This window comes from Elephas maximus, chromosome 2, assembly GCF_024166365.1.
Source record: "Elephas maximus indicus isolate mEleMax1 chromosome 2, mEleMax1 primary haplotype, whole genome shotgun sequence".
Taxonomy (NCBI): domain Eukaryota; kingdom Metazoa; phylum Chordata; class Mammalia; order Proboscidea; family Elephantidae; genus Elephas; species Elephas maximus.
Window position 1 is genome coordinate 184,170,383 of NC_064820.1, and position 24,081 is coordinate 184,194,463.

A 24,081-nucleotide genomic window follows, 5' to 3' on the forward strand; every position below is an offset into this window, starting at 1 on the left:
CCTGAAGGGTTTTTCTAGAACCTAAAGTCTAATCCAGTTCCACAAATATTTTACTTCTAACAATTCCTCTTTCCCTTCTGTCTACCTGTCATTCTTCTGAAAGTACGACACCTAAGCGAGATTATAATCTGAGAGCTGTGCCTTAAATTTCCACGTGTTTGTGCAATCGATGGATGAAACACAGAGTGGAGAGATTTTGATAGAAATCTCATAGAAATTTATTAATTTATTTCGGAAACATTTTTCAACCAAATGAACAAACAACTTTATTTAGTGCTTTGAAAATATCTTTTATTAGTTTTTAACAGAAGGCGACAGCACTTTTTAACAGACAGCCTCTCAAATTCATGACCTTGATGTACCCACTGGCCAGAACAAAAAAAACACTTACTTTTGCAAGTTTGGGCTGACCCTTCCACCGGAAAAGAAAAAGTACATCATGATTTACTACTACAAGTATTATTATGCAGTAACTCTCCTTCTCTCTCTTTTAGCTTTTATAGTATTGCTTTCAAACTATACCAATCATTTTGTATTATCAACACATGCCAGTAATTGGAAAGTGTAGCATGTTGGCTAAAGTATGGCCCAGCTCATATGCTACTTGTGTGGGGTTATTAGAATGTCCTGCTTTACTGAATCCACCAAGAAAATTAGCCAAGATGAAAACCTTAATTGGAATATATGGGAGTATCCTGATTTTCTTGGTATGTACATACAGCAAGATGATTGGCCAAGAAAGCATATTTAGGATTCATATGTTTTAATTATGAAATGTGGCTTTCTGTGGATCTCATTTTTGGCTCACTTTATTATTTTAGATCTTTAAAACTCTAGTAATTTGCATCTATAGATGTTAACCGTTTTTATGTGAGGCATTTATTACTCACTTTCAGTAGTTCATCATAAATGAAGTACAAGAGGGGACCAAGAAATGGAAAACACTTTATGGTCATGTTATAATTTATCAGTGTAAGTAGAAAACTTCTAATTTTTACTTGAAAAGACCACTCTGTTTTCTTTATTTCCATCATTAATTATTTAACTGGTATGAGATAGAGATGGTTTGAATTGCCAATCTCTTTCCTTCAAAATCTGTCAATAAAAGTCTAAAAATGAAATCAAGGGCATTTTTTAAATTTGTTTGCTTCTTAAAATTTTATTTTCATGCTAAATTTATTTTCACAGGCAGCAATGGAAAAAAAGTGCTAACAGGGCAGGAGAGAGGAGAAGAAGAGATTGAACCTGGCACCAATGATCTAACAATAATACTCATTTGAAAATTTTAGATCAGCATCAAAATTTGTGGGAAATTCTTAGAAGGATTTTAGTTGAATTATTACTCTAATGGACTCATCATTCTGCTTGCAAATATACGCATATTTTAAATCAGAGGCCATGTTAAAAGCCAGATGTGCATCGATCTTTACTTAGTTATCAGGTCTCTATTAGTTTTTTTATTAGTCAATAAAGACTAATGGCACAGTGGTTATTGTTACCCAGTTCTGCATCATGATAAGTTGTCTAGTTGTCTTTATAATTATGACAAGCAATGTAATCATGGTTTACCCAGTTAAATGGGTTCCTCAAAAACCTTTAAGTAGTTTATTTTGGTTTTATATTTTTATATTTTAGAATACTATCTTTATTTATGACTTTGGTAAAACATGAAACACAAGAGAGCAAACTGTTCCAAAGCTCTAAACAAGGCCTTTTCTTTAAAAAAAATACACAAAAACTAACAACTACAAATCATATGGTAAAAACAAGCAAAGCATCATTACTGTACATTAAAAAGAATTGAATTGCCTGAGCCATAGCCCTTTTTTAAAAAAATTTTGGTAAAAATATGAATAACAAAATATACATGCATTCAAGATTTTCTACATGTACAGCTCATGTGCAGCCTGGAATCTGCATGGTCCTTACTGGAGGTATAATGTCCATTATTATTTTAAATGAGGGATATTCTAAAGCAAGAATCTTATTTTTGTATGGTATCTGTCAACTTGTTCCTGCACACAAACAATCCTCTCTCTTCCCCATTGTGTCTCTACTACATAAACGAATTGATGCAGATAATAAACCTGAGCTAGTTCCTTTTTTTTTTTTTTAGTTCCTAGATTTAAAACTGCGTCTGTCAGTAACTTGCTAAAGAGGTTGATCTCTGATGAGCTAATCAAAGCTTACACTGTCACCCCAAAAGGGCACACATGGAATCATAAATTTGTTTCACCCTATTATGTATAAATTGGAATAAAAAGGTACCAGCACACTGTCAGCACAAATGTTTCTAGAGCTCTTTTCCTTGAAAGAACTGATCTCTTCCTAAGACACAGGACCAAAGTGCGGATCTGGCCACCTAAGTCACCGTTATACAACTATATTCTTGTAGGAAAATACACACAGCCCCTCTCCAGCCCCAAACAGGTAAGCATATAAGTTTTTTTTTTTTTAAGAAAAACAGGTACATCTAAGTATAGTCAGTAGATTTCAGCTGGATAAGAAATGCTTTAATTGGCCTTTTTGAATGTATGCCACACATTACTTCTTAAACAGAACAGAGCTCTCCATGCATGGGCTTTTTTTTTTTTTTTTTAACTTTGTTATCAGATGAAATGCCAGTGGACTAGTAGGAGCCCTGGTGGCACAGTGGTTAAGAGCTACAGAGAGCTACGACTGCTAACCAAAAGGTCAGTAGTTCGAATTCACCAGCCATTCCTTGGAAACCCTATAGGGCAGTTCTACTCTGACCTACAGGGATGCTCTGAGTCAGAATCGCCTTGAAGGCATTGGCTTTAGTTTTGGTTTTTGGTAACTGGGATACTGGCTAGACTGGGTCCTGAACCATGATCAAAATTAATCTTGCACTCCGGAATTTAGTGACAAGCAATGAATGCCACATTGAAATGGCAGCATCTGCTTAATAGCATGAGTCCGTTCAACATTGATGTATAAGACCCTACACTAGGAAATGCTTTTGCCTGCAAGTGGAATAAGTATCCATGTGACTAACTGATTAGAGCAAAACAAAAACAAAACAAACAAGCACATACACTTAAAACCGTAGTTTGAAAATTGTTAAAAATCCATTTATTCATATTTGAGAAAAGCAAGTGCAATTGTTAACTAAGGATTTAATGGTTATAAATACTTAACCTATATTTGATTCAATGACCTCAGTGTCCATAGAGACCTTTAAATATCAAGCTGCTTCTTATGTTAGGCAAGATTCAGCTAATTATTAAGGAGATGTCAAACTGTTTATGTGGAAAAAAAATTGTCACTTTCTAGCTACCTTTCCATCCTCTAAATCTTGAAATAAATGTCAAGTTGTATACTGGACAATGAGTTAAATGGTTATGCATCAGGCAGATTGAATTTCAGAAATTAAAAAAAAAAAAAGATATAATTTATCTTCTTCTTCCTGTAAGCACAAACTTAGTTCACATTTGTACCTTCACTGTCCACTCAGTTCTGGTGACTGGATAGTAAAGGTACAACATAGTTGTTTCTGAAAAATCCACTTTGCTATGCAAAATCGTGCGATCGAAACCACAGGGCTTACGGGAAGGAAGAGCAATGTTAGGGGCACAGCACTCAAAAAATGTATCACTGACAGGTTAAAAAAAAAAAAAATAAGAACCTAATAAAAATGGTAGCACTATTTTACACATGTATATGGTTAAGGAATACATAAATACTGTACTGTACTAAATATGGCATTTGACCTTGAAAAAGCCCTAAGTTTGCCTTGTGGGAGTGGGTGTCAGAAGGGTCACAACTTGTTATTGAGAACTAGTGGAAAGAGGGTTGTCTGATGTCAGAAGGAAAGCTGTAGCACCAGGTGAGGAGTGTGGCTCCTAACATAGGTGATGAACTGAGGTAATTGGTAGGTAGATGTTTGATGTGTCCATTTTTTTTTTTTTTTTTGTACTTCTGCCCAGCACTGGGGTTTTATGCGTTTTTGTGAAGTTTTCTGCATTGACGTGTTTCAGGCAGATGAAATCACCACAAGTCAACATGATTCCCATTGTTCCCCAATTGCTCCCAAATATATCAATTGCATTGGATCAAGTTTGCATGTGGAAATATTAGTTACAAATTATATGTCCCTGTGTTGTGAATCTATTAATGCAAAATTCTAAAATTTATAAAATAAATTCTATTGGATGTACTTTCCCTTCTACCAAAAAATTTCACTGGGGAAACATCTGTCGGAATTTCAAGCGTTTGGCTTTCTCAAATACACTTAGAAGCTGTTCTCTTTCAAAGATAACAATATTTGTCAAAATACAAATAAATTACTTTCTAAAATTTGAATACACTAAGAAAAATCAAGTAATACTTATAAGAAGAATAGCTAATCTTAATTAAGTAGATACAGTGTGCCAGGAACTATGTTCTGCAGGGTAAATGCATCATCTCGTTTATTGCCTATGTAGTTGATTTGTTAACATACCCATTTTACAGAACTGAAAACTGCAGCTTGAAGTGTTTAGGTCATTTCTCCTAGGTCATGTAACTAATACGTGAAAGTCAAATTATTTGAATATTCTGACCCAAGCTCTTCATTGTCACTCACTAGAGATAATTTAAAATTCTTGACACAGAGATTTGACAGGGAGAGCCCTGAAATCCAAGAGTAAAGATCTGCTGAAAAAAAAAAAAAAACAGTTGCCATCAAGTTGATTCTGACTCATGGCAACTCCATGTGTCAGGGTAAAACTGCTCCATGGGGTTTTCAATAACTAATTTTTTTGACATAGATCCCATAGATTTGTTTTGAGGCACCTCTGAATGGACTCAAACCACAACCTTCTGGTTAGCTGCCAAGTGTGTTAATCATTTGAATCACCCAGAAACTCCAAGTGGCCATAGAGCACTGTCAAACATTATTGTTTGCCATCTGTGAAAAGAAAGCTCACCTTACAACAGCACCTTCACCTACAAGTCTTTGAAAAGTCATGGTTTGCCTCAGGATTCAAGACATTCTCACTCACAGTTCTGTAAACCCACAGAGGAGCTTGAAAATTTAATGTTTTCAGTGTCTTCCCCTTGACTCAAAAATTTTATACAGTAGCAGAGAATAATGCTTATTAACACATTTTTGTCCTGTATATACATATATATTTTAATATTTATTTTACTTTTGGTGAAAATATGCATAGTATAACATACACTCATTCAACAATTTTTATATGTACAGTTCCATGATGTTGGGTACATTCTTCACGTTGTGTCACCATTCTTGCTACCTCTACTCATATTATTTCACCACCATTGACTTAGACTTACTCCCCCCTAAACTTCTGATCTATACTTCAGAGTTATTGTTGTCATTTTGCTCTCATATAGATAATTCTTTAAAAGAATACAATGCTCAAGTGAAACACTCTTTAATAATTCAACTAAACTACTGTTTAAAGATAGTCTCAGGGGATTATTTTTAGTTCAAGGTCCAAAGGTTTTCTAAGGGAATCAGCTTTGGGGTTCTAGTCTCAGTGGGTACAGTAAGTTTTGATTCCATAAGAAATTTTAAATTCTATTCTACATTTTCCCCCTTTTGATCAAGATTCATGAATTGAGTCTTTGATCAAAATGTTCAGTAATAGTAATAGGGCATCATCCAGTTCTAGTCTCATGGAGGCAATTAGACCTGCAATCCAATTTCTTCTCTGATTCCTGGGTCTCTTTCTTCCTTTGCTTCTCCAGAATAGAGACCCATGTTTGTATCTTGGATGGCTGCTCACAAGCTTTTAAGACCCCAGGCAACCAAACTAGGGGTGAGTACACCAAACTGGGGGTGTAGAATAGAAACTCGAAAAATAATATTAGGAAAATAGGCTGGACAGTCCCACATACACTAAACCTTCAGACAAAGAGGACTAATCCCATGAGGTGTTCGGTTGTTCCTAAGTAGTATCAGCAATCAGTATCCTCTTTTTTTTTTTTTTTTTGATGTTGTTGTAAAATTATATATAAAACCACATTTGCCATTTTGCCCTTTTTCTGATGTACGTCTTAGTGATATCAATTACATTAGTCGAGTTGTGTAAACACTACCCTTAATTGACCCTGATTTTCCCATCACCATAGACATAAACTCACTACTTCCCACAGAATGATTTCTTCTTTCCCTCCCCGCTCCCATCCTACATAATCAATAATAACCATTGGTCTCTATGTATTTACCTATTCTTCTCATTTCATATAAGTGAGATCTTACAGTATTTGTTCTTTAGTGTTTGACTTATTTCACTCAATATAATGTCTTTGAGGTTCATCCATGTTGTAGCATGCATCAGGACCTCATTTTTCTTTATGACTGAGGAGTGCTCCATAATATATATGTACTACATTTCATTTATCCATTCGTCTGTTGATGGGCACTTTGGTTGTTTCTGCCTTTTTGCTATTGTGAATAGTGCTGCAATAAACATAGGTGCACATATCTCAGTTCACATTGATGCTTTTAGGTCCCTGGGATATATGCCAAGGAACCCTAGTGGTGCATTGATTAAGTGCTCAGCTGCTAATCCAAAGATCAGCAATTTGAACCCATTAGCTGCTCTGCAGGAGAAAAGACCTGGAAGTTGGCTCCTGTAAAGATTTCAGCTGAGGAAACCCTATGGAGCATTTCTACTCTGTCCTGTAGGGTTACTGTCAGTAAGAACTGACTAAACACACACAACAACAACAGCAACAGAGTATATGCCTGGGAATGGAATTGCCAGGTCATATGGTAGTTCTATTTTTAATTTTGGGGGGAATCCCCACATTGTTTTCCACTATGGTTGTACCATTTTATATTCCCATCAGTAATGGATTAGGGTTGATTTTCACACATCCTGGCCAACATTTGTTACTTTCTCTTTTTGGATCATTTTTATTCTAGTAGGGGTGAGGTGGTACCCCACTGTAGTTTTGATTTGCATCTTTCTAATGGCCAGAGATGATGAGCATCTTTTCATGTGCTTGTTGGCCACTTGGACATGTTTTTATTGCGTTATTTATCTTTTTGCTGTTAAGTTGTAGTGGTTTTATGTGTATTGTGTATATATAAGGTTCCTGAAGATTTTTCCCAGTCTGTAGGTTGTCTTTTTCTCTTTTGATAGTCTTTTGATGAACAAAAGTATTAATTTTTATGAGGTCCAACTTACCTATTGTGTCTTCTGCTGTTTGAGCATTGTTTTTGTATTTGATAATTTATCATTAAAAAAAGAAAACTAGATCCCATCACTATACCCCTATATTTTCTTCCAATAATTTATGGTTTTAGTTTTAAAGCTTAGGTCCTTTATCCATTTTTTTCTGTATGGTATGAGGTTTGGATCTTGCTTCATTTTTCTGCATGTGGAAATACAGTTTCCCAGCACCATTTGATGAAGAGACCGTTCTTTCCCCATTGGGTGGACTTAGCCCCCTTGTCGAAAATCAGTTGAACATAGATGTACTGATTTATTTCTGAGCTCTCGGTTCTATCCCAATGATTTATGTGCCTATCATTAAACCAGCACCAGGCTGTTTTGATTACTGTAGCTGTGTAGTATGTTTTGATATCAGGAAGTATGAGGCCTTCTACTTTGTTCTTCTTCAAAATCGCTTTGGCTATTTGAGGCCTCTTACCATTCCATACAAATTTGAGGACTTTTTTTTTTTTCATGTCTGTAAAGAATGCTGTTGGAATTTTGATGAGGATTTCAATGAATCTGTAGATTACTCTGGGTAATTTTGATATTTTCAAAATATTAAGGCTTCCAATCCATGAACACAGAATCTCTTTTCATTTATTTAGGTCTATTTTAGTCTCTTGCTACAATGTTTTTTCATTATATAAGCCATTTATAACCCTGGTTAGGTTTATTTTATTTTTATTTAGATTTATTTTATTCTTTTAGATGATACTATAAATAGAATTATTTTATTGATTTATTTACCAGATTTTTCCTTGTTGATTTATAGAAACCCAAGAGATTTTTGTGTGTTAATCTTGGACCCTGCAACTTTGCTGAATTGTTCTATTAGTCTAGAAACTTTCTTGTGGATTCTTTGGTATTTTTTATATATAGGATCATGTCATCTGCACATAGAGATAGCTTTACTTCTTCTTTTCAAATGTGGATACTACTTATTTCTTTTTCTTGTGTTATTGCTCTGGCTAGGACTTCCAGTACGATGTTGAATAGAGTGAGAGCAAGCATCCGTGTCTTATGTCTTTTCTCAAGGGGAAGGCTCTCAGTCTTTCTCCATTGAGTATAATGTTAGCTGTTGGTTTTTCATGGAAGCCCTTAATCATGCTAAAGAACTTCCCTTCTATTCCTATCTTGTTGAAAGTTTATATCGGGAAAGTGTGTTGGATTTTGGCCATTTTTTTTCTTTGTTTTATTAATGTGGTGTGTTACATTAATACATTTTCAAATGTTGAACCACCTTGCATTCCTGGAATAAATCTCAATTGGTCACAGTGCACAATTCTTTCAGTATGTTTTGAATTCTGTTTGCTAGTATTTTGCTGAGAATTTTACAACTGTATTCATGATGAATGTATGTCTGTACTTTTCTTGTAATGTCTTTGTCTGATTTTGGTGTCAGGACAATGTTGGCTTCATAGAATGGGTTAGGGAATTTCTCTACTATATTTTGATGAGTTTGAGCAGGATTGGTGTCAATTCTCTGAATATTTGGAAAATTCCCCAGTGAAGCTGTCTGTTCAGGGCTTTTATTTTTGATTGGTAGGAGAGGTTTGATTACTCATTTAACATTTTCTCTTGTTATGCATCCATTGAGATTTGCTACCTATTTTTGTATTCGTTTAGGTAACTTGTTTCTAGGGATTCATCCATTCTGAGTCTTCAAATTTGTTGGAGTAAAAGTTTTCATAGTATTCAGTTATGATACTATTAATTTCTTTTTTTTTTTATTTTATTGTGATTTAGGTGAAAGTTTACAGCTCAAGTTAATTTCTCGTTCGAAAATTTATACACATATTGTTTTCTGATATTGGTTGCAATCCCCACAATGCGACAGCATGCTCCCTGTTTCCGCCCCAGGTTCCCTGTTTGCGTTTGTCTAGCACCTCTCCCTTCCTGCCTTTTTGTCTTGCTTTTGGACAGGAGTTGACCATTTGGTCTTGTATATTTGACTAAAAAGGAAGCACATTCCTAAAAAGGAAGCACATTCCTCATGGTTGTTATTTTTGGTTTTATAGGCCTGTCTAATCTTTGACTAAAAAGTGAGCTTTGGGAATGGTTTCAGTTCTGGGTTAGCAGAGCATTCAGGGGCTGTAATCTCAGGAGTTCCTCCAGTCTCTGTCAAACCGGTAAGTCTGGTCTTTTTTTTTTTTTTTAATTTTAATTTTAATTCTCTTTTACATTTTTCTCATACTCTGTCCAGGACTTTCTGTTGTGATCCCTGTCAGAGTGGTCATTGCTGGTAGCCAGGCACCATCTAGTTCTTTTGGTCTCAGGCTTATGGAGTCTCTGGTTCATGTGGTCCTTTAGTCCTTTGGGCTAATATTTTCCTTATGCCTTTGGTTTTCCTCATTCTCCTTTGCTCCAGTCAGGGTGAGACCAATAGATGTATCTTAGAAGGTTGTTCACAAGTTTTTAAGACCCCATACACTACTCACCAAAGTGGGATGTAGAACATTTCCTTTATGAACTGTGTTATGCCAACTGACCTAGATGTCCCATGAGATTATGGTCCCCAGCCCCTAGCCTTAGCTACTCAGTTCCTCAAAGTGTTTGGATGTGTTCAGGAAGCTTTTATGCTTTTGCTTTAGTCCAGTTGTCCTGGCTTCCCCTATATTGTGTCTTGTCCTTCCCTTCACCAAAGTTGACACTCATCTACTATCTAGTTAGTAGTCTCCCTTCCTCCTCCCTCCCCACCCTCACAACCATCAAAAAAAAATTTTTTTCTGTGCATAAACCTTCTCTTGATTTCTTGTAATATTGATCTCATACAATATTTGTCCTTCTGTAACTGACTTATTTCACTCAGCATAATGCCCTCCAGATTCATCCATTTTGTGAGATGTTTCACAGATTCATTGTTGTTCTTTATTGTTGCATAGTATTCTACCGTGTGTATGTATCATAAATTATTTATCCATTGATCTGTTGATGGTCATTTAGGTCATTTCTATCTTTTTTGCTATTGTGAATAGTGCTACAATGAACATGGGTATGCATATGTCTACTTGTGGGAAGGCTCTTATTTCTTTAGGGTATATACCTAGGAGTGGGATTGCTGGATTATATGGTATTTCTACCTTTTTTTTAAAGAAGTGCCATATTTTTTCCCAAAGTGGTTGTGTCATTTTACCTTCCCACCAGCAATGCATAAGAGTTCCAATCTCCCCACAATTTCTCCAATATTTGTTATTTTGTGTTTTTTTGGATTAGTGCTAGTATTGTTGGGGTGAGATTATATCTCATTGTAGTTTTGATTTGCATTTCTCTAATGGCTAATGATCTCGAGCATTTCCTCATGTGTTTGTTGGACTGACTTCCTTCTTTGATAAAGTGTCTCTTCATATCCTTTGCCCATTTTTAATTTGTCTTTTTGTTATTGAGGTGTTGAAGTATTTTATAGATTTTAGAGATTAGACCCTTATTGAATATATCAGAGCCAATTTTTTTTTTCCCAGTCTATAGGTTCTCTTTTTTCTTTTTTTTTGTGAAGTCTTTCGATGAGTGTAAATGTTTGATTTTTAGAATTCCCATTTATCTAGTTTCTCTTCTGATGTTTGTGCATTGTTAGTGACAGTTTTTATACTATTTATTCTGTGCATTAGGGCCCCTAGTGTTGTCCCTATTTTTTCTTCCATGATCTTTATTGTTTTAGATTTTATATTTAGGTCTTTGATCTACTTTTAGTTTTTGTGTATTGTGTAAAGTATGGATCTTGTTTCATTTTTTCACAGGTGAACATCAAGTTATGTCAGCATTATTTTTAAAGAGATTGTCTTTTCCTCATTTAGGGAACTTTGGCCCTTTGTCAAATCTCAGCTGCTGATAGATGGATGGATTTACATCTGGCTTCTCAATTCTATTCCATTGGTCTATGGATCTGTTGTTGTACCAGTACCAGACTGTTTTGACTACCGTGGCCATATAATAGGTTCTAAATCATATAGTGTAAGGCTTCCCACTTTGTTCTTCTTCTTTAGCAATGCATCACTTATTCGGGCTCTCTTTCCTTTCTATATAAATTTGATTTGTTTCTCCGTCTCGTTAAAGAACACTGCTGGAATTTGAATCAGGATTGTATTGTGTCTGTAGATTGCTTTGGGTAGAATCTTCACAATGTTGAATATTCCTATCTATGAGCATGGTATGTTTTTCTACTTACGTAGTTCTCTTGTGGTTTCTTGCAGCAGTATATTGTAGTTTTCTTTGTATAGGTCTTTTATGATCCTGGTTAAGATTTATTCCTAAGTATTTTGTCTTCTTGGGGGCTGTTATAAATGGCAATGTTTTGGTGATTTCCTTTTTGAAGTTCCTTTTGTTGGTGTAGAGCGATTCAACTGATTTTTGTATGTTAATCTCATATTTTGCTACTTTGCTGAAATCTTCTATTAGTTCCAGTAGTTTTCTTGTACATTCCTTGGGGTTTTCTGTGTATAAGATCATATCATCTGCAAATAGAGACAGTTTTCCCTGTTCCTTACCAGTTTGGATGTCCTTTATTTATTTATTTATTCTTGCCTTAGTTCTCTAGCTAGGATGCCCAGCACAGTGTTGAATAAGAGTGGTAATAAAGGGCATCCTTGTCTGGTTCCAATTTTCAAGGGGAATGTTTTCAGTCTCTCTCCATCTAAAATGATGTTGGCTATTGGTTTTGTATAAAACACTTATTGGTTTTTTATAAATGCCTTTTATTATCTTGAGGAATTTCCCTTCTATTTCTGTTTTGCTGAGAATTTTTATCAGGAGTGGGTTTTGGACTTTGTCGAATGCTTTTTCTGCATCGATGGATAACATCATGTGGTTCTTATATATGTGGTGGATTAGGTTGATGGATTTTCTAATGTTGAGCCATTCCTGCATACCTGGGATGAACCCCACTTGGTCATGATTTTTTTTTTTTTTTTGATATGCTGTTGAATTCTATTGGCTAGAATTTTGTTGAGAATTTTTGCATCTATGTTCATGAGGGCTATGGCTCTGTGGTTTTCTTTTTTTGTAGTGTCTTTGCCTGGCTTTAGTATCAAGGTTATGCTAGAATGAGTTCAGGAGTCTTCCTTTCTTTTCTATGCTCTGAAATAGCTTGAGTAGCATTGGTGATAGCTCTTCTCTGGAAGTTTGGCAGAATTTTCTCGAGAAGCCATCTGGGCCAGGGCTTTTTTTGTTGAGTTTTTTTATTAACTCTCCAGTATCTTCTTTTTTTATGGGTGTGATTAGTTCTTCTACCTCAGTTTGTGTCAGATTAGGTAGATAATGTGTTTCTAGACATTTGTCCATTTCTTCTAGGTTTTTTAATTTATTGGTACACAATTTTTCGTAGTATTCTGTTCTGATCCATTTTATTTCAGTTAGGTCTCATTTCTTATTCGAGTTTTTTGCTTCCTCCTCTGTTTTCCTTTTGTTGGTTTGGCCAATGGTTTGTCAATTTTGTTGATCTTTTCAAATGACCAACTTTTGGTCTTGTTAATTCTTAAAATTGTTTTTCTATTCTCTATTTCATTAATCTCCGCTCTATTCTTTTTTATTTCCTTTCTTCTGGCACCTGAAGGCTACTTTTGCTGCTATCTTTCTCTTTGTTGTAGTTGTAGGGTTCATGTTTTGATTTTGGTTCTTTCTTTTTTTTGGATGTGTATATTTTTTGCTATAAATTGACCTCTAAGCACTGCCTTTTCTGTGTCCCGAAGTTTTTGGTAAGGTGTGTTATCATTCTTATTTGATTCTATGATTTTTTTTTTTATTCCATCCTTGATTTCTTCTCTTATCCAGTAGTTTTCAAGCAAGGTGTTGTTTAGTTTCCATGTATTTGATTTTTTTTTCCCTTTGTTATTTCTCTTATTGATTTCTACTTTTATGGCATTATGATCAGAGAAGATGCTTTATGCTATTTCAATGTTTTGGATTTTGTTAAAGTTTGCTTTGGGGCCTAAAATATGTTCTATTCTGGAGAATGTTCCGTGTGCATTGGAAAAGAATGTATACTTTGCAGCTATTGGGTGGACTGTTCTATATATGTCTATGAGGTTGAGTTGGTTGATTGTGACATTTCTTCTGTATCTTTATTGAGTTTCTTTCTAGATGCTCTGTCCTTCACTGAAAGTGGTGTGTTGAAAGCTCCTACAATTATTGCAGAACTGTCTACTTCTCTTTTCAATGCTGTTAGAGTTTGTTTTATGTATATATTTATATGTGATATATTTATTATGGTTATGTCCTCCTGGTGTATTGACCCTTTAATCATTACATAATGTTCTTCCTTATTTTTCTGGCGGATTTTGCTTTAAAGTCTATTTTATTGGAGATTAATATTGCCACTCCAGCTTCTTTGTGGTTATTCTTTGCTTGATATATTTTTCCTATCCTTTGAGTTTTAGTTTGTTTATGTCTTTGTGTCTAAGTTGTGTCTCTTGTAGACAGCATATAAATGGATCATGTTTCTTATCTATTCTGCCACTCTGTCTCTTTACTGGTGCATTTAGGCCATTTACATTCAGTGTAATTGATGGGTATGAGTTTACAGCGGTCATTTTTTTTTTTTTTTTTTGTGGTGTTAATGGCTTCTTTGCTGTGCTTAATATTCTGTGCTGAGTTCTTTTTATTTATTTTCTTTTCATCTTTTTCATTATTGTTGATTTTATGCTTGCTGAGTCTTTATGTTTTCCTTCTTTTTTATTTTAATGGGTAAGTTTGTTAGCTTCCTTTTTGGTTACCTGTAGTTTACATTTATTTATTTTTCTAAGTTTAAACCTGTCTTTTATTTCTTGATATCTCCTTGACTTTCTCTCCATATGGAAGTTCTGTGACTATACCATTTATTCTCTCTTTTTTATTTTGACGTTGTGGTCATTTACATATTGACATTTCTGGTTGCCTATTTTCAGTCTTTTTGCTTTGTTTTGTTTTTATGAATTCCCTGTCCGGGTTGGTATCTGGTTGATCTGTCCTCTGTCCTAGTCTTGGATTGCTGTCTGACGTTGTTAGTTCTCCAGCTGAAGGACTCCCTTTAATATTTCTTATAATTTTTGTCTGTTTTTTACAAATTCCCTTAATTTCTGTTTATCTGGAAATGGCCTAATTTTACCATTGTATCTGAGAGACAGTTTTTCTGGATATATAATTCTTGGCTGACAATTTTTTTTTTCTTTATCTTTTTTCCTTCAAGGCTTTATGTATGTCATACCACCTCATTCTTGCCTGCATGATTTCTGCTGAGTAATCATAGTTTAGTCTTATTCGTTCTCCTTTGTAGGGGACTTTTTGTTTAACCCTAACTGCCTTCAGGATTCTTTATTTGTGTTTAGTTTTGGCAAGTTTGATTATGATATGGTGAGTTTCTTTTGGGTTCTATTCTATATGGGGTTCGTTGAGCTTCTTGGGTAGATATTTTCTTGTCTGTCATGATATTAAGGAAGTTTTCTGCCAGCAAATCTTCAACAATTCTCTCTGTTTTCTATTACTTACCTCCCCAGTTTGGTACTCTGATCACTCATAGGTTTTTTCTCTTGATAGTGTCCCACATAATGCTTAGACTTTCTTCATTTTTTAAAAAAATTTTCTTCAAATGAATTTATGTCAAGGGGTTTATCTTCAATCTCACTAATTCTGACTTCCAATGTCTCAATTCTACTCCTATGACCTTGTATTGAATTGTCTAATTCTGAAATTTTATTGTTAAACTTTTAGATTTCTAGTTGCTGTTTCTGTATGGTTTCTAGCATTCTGTTGTTTTGTTCTTTTATTGTTTTCCTGAATTCTTCTATTGCTTTGTCTGTGTGTTTCTTGGTTTGATCATTGTTTTGCTTGCTCTCTTTCTTGATTTCTTGGAGGCTCTGTCTTCTGGATTATCAGGTGATTCCCTTGCCTTATCTTCCTCCGGAAAGTTTTCTGATCCTTTCTTTTCGTTGTTTGCTGGAGCCATCTTATTCTACTTCTTTACATGATCTGATATTGACTGTTGTCTCCAAGGCATCAATGAGTTATTATATTTATTTATCATGTTTTTGTTTTCTGTGTCCTGAATTTTTGTTTGTTTTGTTTTGACGTGTCCACATAGGCTGGACGTGCGTGCTACTCTGGTTGTTGACATCATCAAAGCTCTCACCTCCTGTCTCCAGGTGGTCAGAGCAACTCCTGGGTGTGTGAGCCTGGGAGTCTATTCATTATTCTTGCAGGAGTGCTGAAAATGCTTGTCACCTGGTTGTGGGTGCAGGGGACGTTGTCCCGGTCATTGAATTGGGTGTTGTGTATGTGTTCTGTCACTTACCAGTTGGTCAGGGGACAGGTGCCCAGGTTGTTAGCCACTGAGTGTGTGGTGTGGAGACTCTTACCTGCAGTCCTGGGCTGGCAGGGCTCTGTGGGTATGTTCAGAGCAGACACTGGATTCTGGTTGCAGTAGAGGGGATGATGTGTGGAGGCAAGGCAGAGGTCTGTTGGCTGCACCCAGGTGCTTGGTTGGAGGGCATGCACCTGTTTGCTACAGTGTGTAGTAAGGGAGGGGTATTTCAGCCAGTAATTGGGCACCCAGTGCCTTTGGCTGGAGGGATTGGGAGGCACTACTAATTCTCAGACCCCTGTCATGGGTGGCTAGATGGAGTGGGTGATACTGCCAGCCTCAGGGCCTCAGTGTGTGTGGGTGAGGCCCCTTCTTAGGGCATGGGTTGGTGTTGCATGTTACAAATCTGCAGGTCCCACTTGGCTGCTGCAGATGAAAATGGGCATGGATGTCCTGCCCATTTCATCCTAATGAGGGCATGCCATGCCAAATCAGCCAGCAAGGCCCTGATATCAATAATCTGTGGGGGTGAAGGATGCCAGAAATCCATGAACCTCCTACATCAGTGGCTGCAGAAGGAGCATGTGATTTTGGACCCAGCCATGAGTTTCTGGCTTAGGAGGCATGGAGGTATGGAATGCAGTGGGTCAAGTGTCAGATCAAGGAGAGAGATGGATGAGGAGAAGGGAGTGCTCCTAGGCTGTGGTAGTCTGGTGAGGGGAAAGGGTTATGGTTCTCACTGAGTGGTTTGGGAGCTTACATGTAACTTTCACGGGTCTGGTCATTTCTGTTTGCTTCTGGAGGTGCATGCAGATCTGGTGCTGCTTCACTGCACCAGATGGGGTAAGTTTCAGCTTGGTATGTTGCTGCTTGCCTCAACCTGTGTGCTCTGTGCAGATTCAGCTAACAAGATACCAGTGATCCTGTGATCCATAATGCCCTGTTTCTGCTGTTTCTAAATTGTCTCACCTTCCACCTGTCACTCAGTCTGATTCTTCAGTTTTGTCTTTGGTCTTTGATGATTAGGGTTCCTACATTGTCATATATATCCAATTCACTTGTGTTTTTTCAAGTCTTTGTTGTAAGATGCATGACATGAGCATGTGACTATTCCACCATCTTGGTCCTGCCTCCTGAACCTATTTATTTCTCTTGGAACTGTTGTGATGTCTCCATTTTCATTTATTATTTTGATTATTTGTATCCTCTAACTTTTGTCTTTGTCAGTCTAGCTTTGTCAATTTTATTGATCTTTTCAAAGAACCAACTTTTGCCTTTGTAGATTTTCTCCATTGTTGTTTTATTACTTGTTTTATTTATTTCTGCTCTGTTCTTTATTATTCCTCTTCTGGTAGGTTTGTGCTTAGTTTTCTTTTTTTTTCTAGTTCTTTAAATTTGATTTGATTTGTGGTCTTTGATCTTTTTTGATATAGGCATTCATTACTATAAATGTCCCTCTGATGGCTACCTTTGCCTTATCCCATAAATTTCAGTATGTTATGTTTTAATTTTTGTTTAACTCCCGAGAATTTTTTAAATTATGATCTTGATTTCTTCCTTGACATATTAGTTAATAGTCTTAACTGGTTTCCACATATTTATGTGTTTTCTATATTTCCGTGTATTATTAAATTCTCATATTATTCTTTTGTGTTCAGAGAAAATATTTTGTATAATTTCATCTTTTTTAGATTTGTTAAGTCTTGTTTCATGACCTACCATGTATCCTATCCTGAAAAGTCAGTCCTCTATATCTTTTTGTAAGGTTTATCACAAAACCTTTTTTTTTTTTTTTTTAATTTGTGTGTGATTGTTTAGTCCTGTCAGAGAACTTGGGAGGCCACATACAGAGATACTTAATCTTTGTTGTTGTTGTTAGTTGCCATTAGATCTGTTCTGACTCATGGCAACCCCATGTGTGCAGAATAGAACTGCTCTATAGAGTTTTCAGGAAACCCTGGTGGCATAGTGATTAGGCGCTATGGCTGCTAACCAAAGGGTCGGCAGTTCAAATCCACCAGGTGGTCCTTGGAAACTCTATGGGGCAGCTCTACTCAGTCCTATAGAGTCGCTATGAGTCAGAATCAACTCGACGGCACTGGGCTTTTTTTGGTTTTATACAGTTTTCAAGGCTATGATCTTTCAGAGGAAGATCACCAGGCCTGTCTTCCAAGACGCCTCTGCGTGAGTTCAAACTGCCAACTTTTTGGCAAGTAGTTTGCATAAACCAGGGAGTCCTACCTAATCTTTACATGGCATCTCTGCCTTTATAAGCAAAATATTCCTTATGCATTATATCCCAAAACCAAAACCAAACCTAGTGCCATCGAGTCGATTCCAACTCATAGCGACATTATATAGGTCCTTATAAAGGAACTTGTTTAAGGCACACTTCTTGTGATAAGCCATTTTCATCATTTTAAATTCATTGACAAAAATAATAACATGTTTTGCTTCAACTTCAGTCCCAGGACTAATGATGTCCTGTGAGAGAGGTTGTCTGTATACTAAATTGTTGCTGAACATCCAAAGGGTAAAAATAAATAAATAAATAAAGGCAGGGTTAAAAGGGCTTTTATTTTCTTTCTCAAATTAAAGATAGATTAAAAATTATTTATACATACATTTATCATTTCTGTGTGTGAATAAAATTTAGATTTCCTCTTATTTGTCTCTTCTCTGTTTCTGTTTTGTGAGCAGGAGACTCTGGCTGATATTTTTCTTAACAAAGCACAAAGCTTCAATGTGTGACAACCAGGACAAGTCAAAATGTTCAAATTGGCTCAGATTTAGCTAAGTCTGTTGCACTTAAATGTCTCTTTCTGAGACTTTTCAAACTTGGCCTTCCAAAAATATGCACTGCATAATGAACTTTAGAGAGCCAATTCTTCATCTATGGCATTTATTCATGCGATAAAGCCCACAAAGCTATCTTTAATTATTACCGTATAGGATATCCCGTTATCTTTAATTATCACTGCCGAATGGTTGCAAAATCAAATACTGCTGGCAATCAAGAGTCATTATACAATAGCGTGATTGCATCTGTTCATATTAACAGATAAGCACAGAGAATCAAAACAGCGTCTGATTTAACCACTAAAACTGTCTGAACAAAATATTGTATCTACCACTCTTAATATCTTGCAGTGACTTTGATCTGATTAAAGTCCAAAGAAACATAACCACAGATGCAAATATTTTAGTGTTTCTGAAATTAATATTGCTGAATTTCAGTGGACTGAATTGCTGGAATCCTAGTGAAGCAGAAGTGATTATAGGCACAGTATAAACTTCTGATAGGAGGATATCTAAATCTCTGAGGCCGCAGGTGCAGGCTTATAGCAAAACCCCACTGAAACATTCAGTGTTCTGTCTAAATACTCCAGTACAAAATTAATTAGGCAGTTGATCACATAATAAAGCTATGATGGATGATCTAATGGAAACTAGCATCTCAGAGTCAATAATGAACTTGATTCTCTTATTAGATGCAGCTGATTTTCAGTTGTGCCATTTACAAGATTGTGTGCATAATAGAAGATGAAAAAAGAAGGGGGATTTCTATTTTGAAAATGAGAACTCAGTTACAGTATTTATCTCTGTTGGAAACTATAATATGTAAGCAATGTAGAATTTGTAGATAGACATATCTGCAAGTAATTCTCTAAGATACTTGGCTGAAAAGCACATCAAAGAACAGGGAAATAATGAGACAGGCTCCAGCTGTTGGATTCCTACAGCTTTTGATTTGTGCTCTACTAGAAACTCCAGGTTTTGATCCTGTGTTGATTATTTCCATGGTACTGAAGTTGATTTGTGCATTATTTAAAGACAGACAGTAGGCAGCAAACAACGCAGAGTTTGCAAACTACACCTTAATGGACGTTTTGTTTCTGTGTTGTCACTTATTGTGTTCCATTTAGGTGGTTCTGTGGATGTGCATGGCTACCTGTGGCGGAACACACACTAGAAATGGAGAAGGTATAGAAAAGAGCTAATCAAAGGCTTTAAATATAATCAGCATGTGATCGCAACAAAAATGACCAGGGGATTGTGGGACTAGAGGATCTAGAATGCCATGTGTACCATGTCGATTTTCAGTTTTCTAGAACCATGGATATGGATATAAGAAGATGAGAACAGCTGCCTACTCTGAAATAAGGAATATTTACTCAAGACATATACCTTGTAGTCAAAAATGATAAAAAAAAAAAAACTCACCAGCCCCACATGCCCCCCCTTCTCCCTGACCCAAGTCTTCATGACGTTCTTGTTTCAGAAGCAGCAAATATGTTCAAAGAGCTAATAATAAATGTTTGATTAAGACGTTTTATTTCTTACTTAGCGAACCACAGAAAAAAATTTCAAATCCCAGTAATATTGTCTTCTGGAGAACTCTGCTCAAAAATATTTTTGTGTTGTGATGATAATAAGGAAACCCAGGTGGTGTAGTGGTTAAATGCTACGGCTGCTAACCAAAGGGTCGGCAGTTCGAATCCTCCAGGCGCTCCTTGGAAACTCTATGGGATAGTTCTACTCTGTCCTATAGGATCGCTATAAGTTGGAATCGACTCGATGGCACTGGGTTTGGTTTTTTGGTTTGTTTTGATGGTAATAAAATGATGCAGGAAAAGGAGACCCATGATTCTGGTGCTTTTCAGATTTTTGATAATGTGCTACTATTTCTACTTTCAGCCTCCTATAAACCACATGATGCCCAGAGACCAATGTTTTTCAGTCAGTGTTCTTTTCTTGGGGCCAGGGTGGGTTATTGTTTTGATGCCCTCTCGTTTGGTATCACTGCTCATGAAAAAAGAAACCCAGGTGGCAAGTGGGCTTCTTTTCTGCTTGAGAGCTCCTTTGGTTATTTTCTTCCATTTTTCACTTTCTTACCTTCCTTATTTTGTCACCTTCTATAGTCTACAACTCTCCCCTCGACATACACATATAAACACCTGTAAATGCAGAAAACAATTGGGCCAGTTGCTTTCTGGATCAGTGAGAGAAATTATTTAAGGGTTATTTTTAGAGATGTACTCACCACAGTCTGACTCAGAGAGGGATCAATAATCAATACAAAGTTCTCAAAGTGTCTTGGAGGCCACTGTTTGAAATAATATTGGCCTAACCTTCTCCTTATCCATAATTAATTCCTCCTTCCTCAGTTGGTCCCTCTTGCTTAGGTTGTCGGTATATGGTTCTCAGATACAATGAGCATGGGCATAGCTGTGCTTGAGCTTATGTGAAAAATCAAAAATTGTAAGGCAGGTTCCTGTCCTCAAAAAACTTTAAATCTAGATGAAGCCAATTAAAACAAAGCAGTGTATTTTCTTTTTTTAACAGTATCTAAAAAAAAAAAAAAAGGATCAAATTCTGAAACATTCAAAGAAAACTATAAACTATTATAGAATTAAATGGAAAGCTATTTGTTTCAAGATCGTAAAAGTAAATGGAAATTAGTAAAATTTGCCAAGACTTCAAGTAAAAGAAAGGAAAAGCTGAAATTGTGTTAAACTGAGAAAAATAAATGAACTTGAATGTATTCCAAAGAGCAGCAAAGAAACTCTCTTTACATTATTATGTCCATCCTAATTCATAACTCCAAGATACCTATGTAATTTCAAAAAATAATTTAAATAATTACATAAGAAATGTGTATTTTTTAGAAGAAAACATTATAAAATACAAGGAAAGAAAAATAAATAACATCATCTCAAACTTGAAAGAGAAAATCTTATCTTTTCCTAGGGGAGATTTTATATATATATATATATATACACACACATATATATATACATATATATATAGTGAACACAGAGAAAAGGTATTAGTCAGGATAAGCTAGGTTATGCTGCAGTGATAAATTTCCAAATTTTAGAAGCTCAACACACAAAGGTTTATTTCTCATTGGCATTATATCTCTAATACTGGTTGGTAGAGCTCTGCTTTCCATAGTTACTCAGAACCTTAATATGTTAGAGGCTGCATCATACCGTAGCTGAATTATTTGAAACACATGACCTCCAAGTATGTTCTGGTAGGTTAAGAAAGATGGTAGGCTTGTGCAGGGTATTTATAAAACCCAGGAATGAAACTAACTTATATCACTTGAGCTACATTTGCCCAACTTCACTGCATAATGAATTGACAGAAATAGTCTTCCTATATGCTCAGACAAAACAAAACAAACCCAAACCCATTGCTGTCGAGTAGATTCTGACTCATAACAACCCTATAGGACCGGGTAGAACCGTCCCATAGAGTTTCCAAGGAGCAACTGGTGGATTTGAACTGCCAATCTTTTGGTTAGCAGCCACAGCATTTAGCCACTATGCCACCAGGGTTTTCCTTATGTGCTGAGCAAGAGAGAGATAGACCTATATGCTCAGGGAGAGAAAATGATGAAAAGGACATGGAGCTATATAGGCTAGTCTCTATCCCCTCCCATGGACACAGTTTTGGAAGGAAAAAAAAAAGGATTATTATGTTTTATAGCTTAGTTTTATTTGGATTAATGAATATACTTTTTAAATGTTTGTAGAGTTTTTCATTGTGTAAATATTTCACCTTTTATACGTGCATTCTTTATTGCTGGACATTGAAATTCCAGATAATTTTGTATGTTAAATGTAGCTGTATAAGGTAGTGACTAAAAGTGTGCCTTTTCTGTCAGAAGGGTCTGTATTTGGATCTTTATTTCACCACTTTTCTTACCAGTTGAATGACTGCAAAAATTCCTTAAACAATTTGTGTCGAGCTTTAATTATCCATTAAATGGAGACCATAATATCTACCTTATTTACTACATTGAGGGGTAAATAAGATAGTACAAAGTACTTAATCCACATATTGTTATTGATAATGTCAGCCCAGAATAAGTGCTAGGACTGGTAGTATTTGTGGTGGTCATGGTGATGGTCTGTTGGGTTGTTATAGTTTCCTTACCTCCTGCTCCTCAGTTCAAAAGTACCTATCAGTGCATTGGGATCCTATGTGAAAACAAGCATAGAGGTGGAGGCTGATGTATTTTCTCCTCACGCATGATGCTTACATGAAATTTTGCCAAAATTTAATCCTGAAACAGAAGGACCAGCTTTATGGCCAATGTAGCCCAAGTAGTTTTTTTGGATTACTTCATGTTTGGAAGAAACCTGAGTAGTTCTAAATACTGAAAAGTATCACAATTATATACTGTGATTACACTGTGCTGTTTCTGCCATGGCTAGCCACTGTCCTTCCTGCTATGACTAACACCTGCCTTGTGAGATAAGAAAATGAAGTATCATCTGGTGCTTTAAAAGAAACAAACAAACAAGCAAGCCCTGAATCGTAAGACATATCTATAAGGATGTTCACCACAGTAGAGTTTATGAAAGTAAAGACATGGAAGCAATCTAAATGATCATTGGTGTTGCTGTTGTTATTAGGCGCCATCAAGTCAGTTCCAACTCGTAGCGACCCTATGTACATCAGAATGAAACACTGCCTGGTCCTGTACCACTCTCACAATAGTTGCTATGTTTGAGCCCATTGTTGCAGCTACCGTGGCAGTCCATCTCACTGAGGGTCTTTCTCTTTTTTGCTGATCCTTTACCTTACCAAATATAATGTCCTTCTCCAGGGACTGATCCTCCTGATAACATGCTCAAAGTACATAAGACTAACTTGCCATCCTCACTTCTAAGGAGCATTCTGGCTGTTTGTATTCCAAGACAGAGTCATTGGCTCTTTTGGCAGTCTATGGAAAGATCGTAATTCAAAGGCATCTTTTTTTTTTTTTTTTTCCTGGTCTTCCTTATTCATTGTCCAACTTTTGGATGCATATGAGGCAATTGAAAGCACCATGGTTTGATTCAGGCACACCTTAGTCTACAAAATGACATCTTTGTTTTCAACACTTAAAAGAGGTCTTTTGCAGCAGATTTGCCCAGTGCAATACATCTTTTGATTTCTTGACTGCTGCTTCCATGCGTGTTGACCATGGATCCAAGTAAAATGAAATCTTTGATGACTTCAGTATTTTCCCTGTTAATCATGATGTTGCTTATAAGTCCAGTGGTGAGGATTTTTGTTTTCTTTATGTTGAGGTGTGATCATACTGGAGGCTGTGGTCTTTGATCTTCATCAGTAAGTGGTTCAAGTCCTCTCCACTTTTAGCAAGCAAGGTTGTGCCATCTGCATATCGCATGTTGTTAATTAGTCTTCCTCCAATCCTCATTCCACAATTTTCTTCATATAGCCTAGCTTCTCAGATTATTCGTTCAGCACAGAGATTGAATATAAGTACAGTTAAAGGATACAGCCTTGACACGCACCTTTCCTGACTTTAAACCATACAAGTATCCCTTGTTCTGTTCCAATGACTACCTCTTGGTCTAAGTACAGGTTCCTCATGAGCACAATTAAGTATTCTGGAGTTTCTATTCTTCGAAATGTTATCCATAATCTGTTATGATCCACACAGTCGAATGCCTTTGCGCAGTCAATAAAGCACAGGTAAACAGCTTTGCTTTCAACCAAGATCCACTTGACATCAGCATTGATATCCCTCGTTCCACGTCCTCTTCTGAATCTGACTTGAATTTCTGGCAGTTCCCTGCCGATGCTCACTGCTGCAAC